Source organism: Toxorhynchites rutilus, chromosome 1 (assembly GCF_029784135.1).
Source record: "Toxorhynchites rutilus septentrionalis strain SRP chromosome 1, ASM2978413v1, whole genome shotgun sequence".
Lineage (NCBI taxonomy): Eukaryota > Metazoa > Arthropoda > Insecta > Diptera > Culicidae > Toxorhynchites > Toxorhynchites rutilus.
In genome coordinates this window covers 8,870,957-8,879,369 of record NC_073744.1, presented here as the reverse complement: position 1 = coordinate 8,879,369, position 8,413 = coordinate 8,870,957, and the positions used below count along the sequence as shown (strand labels likewise).

Sequence of the window (8,413 nt, the reverse complement as noted above, 5' to 3'; positions counted from 1 at the left end):
AATCGACGTATGCCCGACGCATTCCATGGTCACCACGCTCTAATTTTTGTACCAGTTGGACTTTATATGGATGTAGGTGCAAGTCCAAATGCAAAATTCACCACAATGATGTGTTTGACAAGCCCAATTGCTGAGCACGCCGTGAAATCGAAACACTCGGGTCATCCTCCACGCTGGCAGCAACAGCAGCAATATTTTCGGCCGAACGCACATTACGATGATGCACAGGTTTCACAATATCCGCTACGGATCCAGTTTGTTCGTATTCACGCACTACATTAGCGATTGTGTGCTCTGTAGGCCGTCCATGACGACCAAAATCCGTCCGTAATGCTCGAAAAACATTTGCCGATTTTTCATCATTTTTATAGTATAATTTAACAAATGTTAATTTAAAACGTGTTAAGTTTTGCGATGCTAAAACGATCCATATTGTAAAATGGCAGACATTCAACTAACGATATGACGCTATGGTTGACAGCTATGTCAAACGGTTGTCAGCGCAGGGCTGTATACTTTCGGAAGCCCGAAATGGAAAACCCTGTAGATTGTGTAATACCCACGAAAAGGTCGTTTCCAGCACCTTTTCGAAAGCTCCCTTCAGCTAAGAATCTCATGGTGGCGGTGAGTTTTATAATCGGAAGAATAAATGTTGAATTTATTGGTCATTCCAGTTCAACGATGTTCAGAAGGTGACGAAACAGGTCCTTCGATACTCGAAAATACCTCACAAATCTACAATAGAAAAAAAAAATGTTTTTTCGGAACATAGCTATACTAGTTACAATGAAAATAAATTTACGTTTGATTGGACATTTCTAATGGGTTCGAACGATCTCTGATCATCCGACGTTCCATTCGTACGATGACTGCATCCGCTTCATAACTCTCGTCATCGTCCAACCAAAATGCAAAGCTGCTCATGATCACTAAAATTAAATTCAAATTATAAGCACTTTCTTCACACATAAATGCAATTTTTCTTACCTTAATAGATTGGTTATTAAAAGTGGTAACTCAAAGTTATGTCAGACAAAGAAACTAATTCGAAAGAATCAACTGATGTTGTTTTCCAAGAATACTTCAATCGAATACTTCAGAAATCCAAACGGAATGCCCGAACGAAATCATGTAAACAAAAACAACGAAAATGAACTGACATATATTCGAATGAACACCGAGTAATTCATCTTTTCGCTCACCTAGAAGTGAACCTCTCACTCGCCTTCAAGAATAGAGTAAGTAAGTACGATCTGACTATGAGCATCTCACGTCGGGCCTGATCACGAACATCACTGCCACATACGCTTTCACTTCACCTACGCTTAACTTAATCTTTTTGTGTCTATCCTCATTGTCACGGACAGTTGCGAGTAAAAATAAACTCCGTGAAGTGAAAGTGTTCATTCTCGTTTATAAGAGACATGTTGGTTGCAGAATGTCGGGTGTTTGAACGTTATGTCGGTTGCATAATTTCGGACGTTCGAACGTTATGTAGGTAAAATAAATACAGTGTATGAGATAATATTCCATTTAAATAAGCGTATGTTTTAGAATGACAAGTTTGTGATTATACCTCGATGATTCGGTATTTCGATGCCAACTATTCGGGCACATCCCATGATTTTTTTGTTTGGTGCGTTAGTTTGCTGAATCAAGCGCTGGTTAAAAGATGAGGACGAATACTTGGTTGCTCGTGAATAATGTAGCTGTTGAACATTAGGAATGTAATTTTATTTTCTCTTTCTATAAATTACTCTAGAGATTAAACATGACTGTTATGTTTGATAATGGACATCTCGTATACTCTAATTTATAGCTCTGTCTTATTCGTTTGAATAGTGAGAAGTATTTAGTATAGCTCAAAATTAGAATCATTTTTTTTAAAAACGTTTCTACAATATTATTGAATAATAGTAATAACTCATAGCAAACCCGAATTTATCCACCCCACGATCAATATAATCTGAACTACTCCCATTTGGGATTCTGAATTTCACTCCTTTCATCCTTCCTATTCTCGTGTAATTTGATATACGGGGCACGAGGTTTGATTTAATTATTTAAACAGAAACTGGTTAACGGTCAGAAGCATAATCTTCATATGAACCATCTGATGGAATTCAAGGAACTTTGCCAAAAACAGAAAGTGATTCAGACTTTCTTTAGACGAATATCAACATTTTGGGAAAAAAAACTAGAGAAGAAATTAAAAACAGTATCTTAAAAGTGCTTTGCAATGGTAAGCTCATTTTTTACTTGTTTGAAACTTATTATTACTTTTTTAATATTCTTCCATTCAGAGTACTTCATCAAAACAATACCGTTGAAAATATCTATTACGTAAAAAGCAAAACAAAACAGTGGCCTTATTCGTTATAACTATCGTCCTGATTCGGGTCTTGCCCACCAAATGCGAATGTTTGGATTACAAAACCAGCTCTACAATGTTGGAAAAACTTTACAGTTAATATGTTATACTTAAAATATCAACAAATCAATATTATACTTAATCAATCATAATGATGTATTTGGGCCAACGGCCTCCATATGGTGTTGCAACTCTCTGTTAGTCTAATCCTAAACATAGAAACAAAAAAGTTCTATTTATTCAGGATAATCCGAAGTAGACCTCTCGCCATGTTTCAGTGGGCCTATGAGAGCTACATTTTCAGTCCTCAATTACATCGCATAGCGCATTTACCGAATCCAAACAAAAAAAATTAAGTCCTCTGGATATGTTAGGATTTTGTTCTAAAAATGCCACCAGGCGGGTAAATTGCTGTTTGTCTATCTTTTCTTTTCTAAAAAAGCAAGACAAGATTCAAAATGTTAGCAAAAAAAGAGACAGGAGGGTTGTGTCCGAGACACGACCGCATAGTTGACGAAGGATTCCGTTAGGTTATCTGTTGATTTTGGATATGTTTGAAGAATTATATTGTTAAACTCTTTGATAATGATTTGGTTTTAATGTCTCTGTTAGGGAACACATTTCGGTGGGAACAAAAGCTGCCCCTACTTTTATGTATTTGCAATGCCAATTTCCCCCAGGCCGCTTGGTTTAGATGTCTCTGTTAGGGACCCGCCACATGGGTCGTCAATTTCGACCAATAAGAAGTGGGTATTTCCGTTAGGATAGGGGTTGAGATTTTTCAATTGTTCGATAGTTAGTTTTATGACACATATTATTTTATTCAATATAAAAAATTGTTATGGAGTGCCGAAATCGATTGACCCAAAAATTTCATCAATCCATCATGAAATAACTGAGCAATAAGCGTATGAAATTGGACAATTTTCACGATGTGTTCGATTTTCGATCTTCAATTTGTACCCCAATATGTTCCCGAAAGACGTAATCCTACGTCAAAAGCTAAATAAATACGAAATTAAACTTATTCTATTCTGCGTGACTAGCTTTCACCATCTAAAATACAAGTGACAAATATACTTGTTTTTCCCCGTGACGTGGTATTCATAATAACACCGAGTTCATCAAAGTTGTCGCGACGGATGAACTCTTCCGGGTTCTACACACACGGTGGCAGCCGTAATAACGTTGTATACAATTCACTCCGTTTTCACCGCGAACTGACGTTCGTGATCAGGCCCGTCATTCGCGGCGTGGAATGAACCCCATTGTGATGCAGGACAAAAATCATTCGATTAAATCTCCTACAGGTAGTCGGAATCCAATGGCTTTCGATAAATAAAAATAAATTTCCAGCTTGGCCACTAATAGGTTAAAATCAATGTGTAACTGAATTCGAACTAACCGCATAAAATCGGTTACATTACGGTTGATGAAAGATGCTTTATAGGTTGTATTTGTGGAGCCAACGACCTAACACTGATATATTGGATGAAAAGGATTGGATTTATAAATACGGATGTTTTTTTTTTGGTTAACCATTAGATACAGAGTCTGAGACTCTTCAAGCTAGTTAAAGCAAAATTGGCATCGCATCAGACTGAGCAATAACGAAGAGCACCACTTCAGACAGACTGCGCTCCCCTTTTCGAAAAGGGTAGAGCTAGTTAGAAGAAGAATTGATGACAAAGTTCGGATGTGTATTTACATTTCATCACATAATAAATGTGATTCAGGGAAGCGAAAGCTGAAGGATTTTCGCTCGCACACAAAACTTTCGCCTCATTCAGATTTGCGCTATCAAAATCCACTTAAAAAGTCTCGAGGAATAGCTTAATGCAGCGATGATCTCCGGCGATGCGAGTGATGGTGACAATTAATCTCGGCAAACTTTTCATCCAACCAGTTATTGAGGATTGGGTGACGATTGCGTCTCGGTTTTAATGACCGAATCGAAAACTTTCTCCCGTTTTCCTCAACCAGATTAGCCGAAGCTTCCAAAAACTCATAAATTGAAGGTTGGCTTCATGCAACAAGTTCCCGTCCGATCCACCCAACTTCGAGGAGGAGTGTGATCCTATAGGACTCAGATTTGTCACCGTGGCTGTTCGAATCGAAAGGATTAGGAGGGGTTGAAACAACAGAATCAACGATGGATGCGGCGTTGACTGGCGCTTGCCCGGGTTTGGTATAAATCATGTGAATTTATTTCCCGAAAAACTTATTTAATTTATCCGTTTTTCTTCTGGGTCGATTTTTCCCGCAGTAGGGAATCCATTACCCATCGGAATGATACGAGAGTGTGTGAATGTGTTCTGATTTATTTTTGAATTTTTCATTCCAGGCACTCGGTGGGAAAGGACCGAAGACACACGCTCATTTAGCAATAAAAATGAGTTATCGGTATTAATATCGGGGACGGAATGTCGAGTGGGACATACGTTTGAGAGTTATGTTACGTAAAATCGAGTGATTTTTATCTTCAAGTACCGAAAACGCATAATTTTGTCTCGTTTTAATGAGTTATGAGAATTTATTACGGATGAATTAAGGTTGTTTCGCCTATTTGGAGGAAAACAAGGCGGGAAATGAAGGGTCCTCGTATGGGATTCCGAGAGTAGAATGTATGAATGTTTCAAGTAGGATAGAGGAAGGCGTTCGTGATGCAGAGGGAGGGGCTCAAAAATTTTAATTTAATTTCAATTTTGAAATTTGCTGGTGTGTGTATAAGTGGTACATAATTAATTCGCAAGTTCTCGCTGCGTGAGATTACTTCCCACTGTAAAACGACTGTGATTTTCAGAGCGCAATATGTTGTATCAGTTGCTCATTAATTATAATACAATATTGTCTAAAAGTTGATGCTGTATACTCCACAGGCTCAAAACCCACGACAAAACGCCTAACCAATATGAATAATAATAACGATAATGGTAATAAATATTACGTTTTTAATTAGAAGCAATCCACCTTTAGGGGTTGAAATTTGCATTCATCCACCTCCACTCACTCGAAACGAGTTCTGCTGACGACCATCGGTCCAATCTCAATTGAATAATTATGTTAATTTCTGTAACCCTGTCCTGGGCGTGGAGTTCAACCAAACTTCACCCAAAACAAAAGGCCTCCTCTTGATAGTTATTGTTATTGCTAAATTTCCCTACCGACGAACTAAATGGTGCCCCCGTCTCCGGAATTGGGACCATCAAAAAACCTTAAAACACGCACATTTATGTCGGAAAAAAGTGGACCATAATTTTAATCGTCCCGGAAAAGCTGCAGGAATTTTAATCGTTCCGGGGTGCGCGTCTTTTTGTGGAGGATAGTGCGTTCCAGCCCGTACCGCTTCCCGCACGAAAGGAGCGAAACTAATTGCTCCCTTGTGGTGTCGGAAAGGCCTAAAGGACACCGTGCCAACCGCAGGCCGTAATGGCACCATAACGGATCACGCTGCAATATGGTACCAGGCGATTTTATAATGAATTGAATTCATTAAATGTGGGTGAAGTCCTCCATCCCCCAGCCGGTGGCAAAAGGATAGAGAATGGTGAGGAGGGATGCTGTGGCTGCTCCGCCAGAGGAACATCGAACACGGAATACATATGGACAATAAAATAGTGTCAAGCGCAATATGTGTGTGTATGTTCTAAATTGGAAACGATTTAATACGAGTACCTAGTTGCGCGTCGTTGCCATTTCGTTTAGCCGCGCGGCAGATTAGGTCAAATTAGTACAAGTTTATCATATGTCAACTATCGGGGAACAGATTGTGTTGAAGGGCAGAAGGCAGCCGAAGCCCGTTAATGGGCGATAAAACTTTAACTTAATTGCTACAATTGGGTACTTAAGACTTGAATAGTTTGTACCCATTGATGTTGAAAAACTAACGACTTTTGTTAATCACCGTTCAGAAGAGTGTGTTGTTTCCCGAAATAATTGGAATGATGGAACAAGTTCAATTGGAAAAGAAACGCAATGCGGAAAGTACCTCGATCAGAAAGATGCTTTGATCAAAATTGTCTGTCCAAGGATGCATTCATATCAATACAGAATATTGTCCATGAATGACTTTTCATTATAGGGGAAATGTGGTTCAAATGAACAGTGGTGGTAAAATGAACCGGTGCATTAATTTCGATAATTTAACTAAAAATCAACTAATTTTTCTTGATTATCCTGTTCTTAGAACATACGCTGCGTTTCATAACTATAGAACCACTCCATTGTTCTGTTTTCCAGAGATATGTAAGAAATTGGTTGAATTGAAGTGTATAGTGTAGGATATAATAACTATCTTCAATTATAAGACTGGCCATTTGAACTTTATTGTTTTGTCAAGGCGCCCAAAATTCCAGTGTTTCATAACTATACAACTAGGCTGACCAAATGATTCAGGAATAAAAACGGGACACGTAAGCCAAAAAAATTACTTTCGATATGTTTCTAAAAAAAATATTGAGTTTATTCACAAAACAAAATAATTAAACATTCTTAGTGTGATATTCCGTGAAACACCGGTATATCTTTTATATATAAAACCTAACAATCGTAACACATCTATATTTATTGACGCGTCAATCCGAACATCAGAGCTACACTCTAATTCAAGATACCATATTCTCCCCTGACAGGAACAATAATAGGAAAAGAATGCTGATTAATCATTCGAATCAATTAATACAATGCCCTTACTTTCGAAGGAGTATTTGCGATTCCAGTTTTCATATTATCTATGTTATCTATTGTTAATCTAATATTATGCTCCACATCTAGAGGAAATTATTTCCGCAGCACCTCGTTGAATTAAACTTGATTCATTCTGGTCAACGAGATTCCTCATGCTCCGGAGGCACTAAAAACGAGAAACAAACGAAATAAGTTACCTGGAAAATGATTTTAGAGAAAAACGATAATTAAAAAAATGTTTGTTTATCTCTTTTTCCATCATTCGTCTTATGTTTAAAGCTAACAGATAATATATCCTGTGACGATAACTTTAAAAGTTTCCTGCATCTTTATTCTATCATTTGTTTCCTTTTTTGCTGTCAAATATTGCTTTCTGGGCCTTATATTGAAATTATTAATTTTTTTTAAATTTTTTTATGAATATTAACACAGGATAGAGATCTATCGATATATTTGATGATTCTAACTGAAAAATAATTCGTGTTGTTTTTTTACAGTTACTTATTACAAAACCTGTGGATTATCTTGCTTAAACACGCAGTGTAAATATAACTGTTTTATCGACGATATACAATGGGTTGAAACCAACTCAAAATGATGAATAAAATAAAATTTGACACAACTTTAAGTTGACCTTGGGCTAAACCCGGCTCAATATGACGAATCAATAGAATTTAATACAATTACAAGGCTGAACCCGACGCAATATTACAACTTGAAAGAAAATCTGACATTATATCCAACCCATCTGTACAGTTAATAAAATTCCACTTTTTAATAATACACTTTTGAGTAATTCCAAATGAAATCGACAAATCGTTTGGGTTAGAAGAAATATGAGTTTTCCACAGCAATTGGGAATTTTTTGACTCAAGCGTAACTTTTGAAAAGGGCGTATCGATTTGAGTAAGAGAAATTTTTGATAATTTATATCTCAAAAACTATGAGTCGTACCGAAATAGTGTCTTAGAAAGAGTTATAGAGTATTGATGGTTGAATATGAAAAAATGTACACTGAGAAAAAAAATAGTACTCTTTTTTTTATTTACAAAATAAAAATTCAATTTACAATATCCAAAATACATGTATATTATTTTTTTTTTAATTTTTTCATACAAAATAGAAGTAATGCAGAAAATTTAAAAAATGGGCCCAAGATGGTAAAACTATTTTTGACGAACTTTGTGGAACATCGAATTTTTAGGAATTTTCTAAACTTCGAATTTTTGTATGTTAACAATCATTTTTAGCCACAAATTATGAATCCTGATGTGATTTAAAACAAAATAGGTTATTATCAATCTCCTTCTAAATGTAACCATTCTCGAAATATTTAAAAAAAAATTTCTAATTTAT

The 8,413-nt window shown here is 36.5% G+C and overlaps 1 pseudogene; it reads right to left on the bottom strand.

Moving 5' to 3' along the window:
* The window catches only part of LOC129763586 (putative nuclease HARBI1), a 3,995-nt pseudogene extending 3,071 nt beyond the window's left edge, over positions 1-924 (bottom strand).
* Between the last annotated feature and the right edge of the window lie 7,489 nt (positions 925-8,413).